We start from the raw sequence: 555 nt of genomic DNA, 5'->3' as shown, positions 1-555 counted from the left end.
AATTTTTTTTTCTCCCGATTTTAATCCTAAGAAAGGTTATTGTTATAATTGTTATTTCTGACCACATTTCATATCAATTACTTTTTAATGCGTTAGTGATCACTGATATGTATATCTATTTTTAGATCAGTGGTTAGTGACGGTCCAAGAAAACAAGTACAATGAACGAACAAGTATACTGAACAACAACGTGACGCGTCCGAAAACGGAGAATGGCGTGGTTGAATCGGTTATACACGTAAAACACTATTACATGTCGATACAAGTGAACGTGAGCCTGAGCCTGAGTAGCAGACCACGAGAAAAGAAGAAGACAACTGAACGGCAATTGAACGGCAACTTGACGAAGCACTCAAGACTTCATTAGAGGCTGTAAACGTTCAGTTGTTTACTCAGTTGACTCCATCAGCAACGGTTGACTCGGTCAGTTGTGACGTGACAAAACTGAAATTCAAAAGCACACACACAGAGACACACAGACATATATATAGTATAATATATATATATATATATATATATATATACATTATATAAATATGTATACATATATACAGG

The sequence above is a fragment of the Babylonia areolata genome, chromosome 27, assembly GCF_041734735.1.
Source record: "Babylonia areolata isolate BAREFJ2019XMU chromosome 27, ASM4173473v1, whole genome shotgun sequence".
In the NCBI taxonomy this organism is placed as follows: Eukaryota; Metazoa; Mollusca; class Gastropoda; order Neogastropoda; family Buccinidae; genus Babylonia; species Babylonia areolata.
This window is presented reverse-complemented; position numbering follows the sequence as displayed.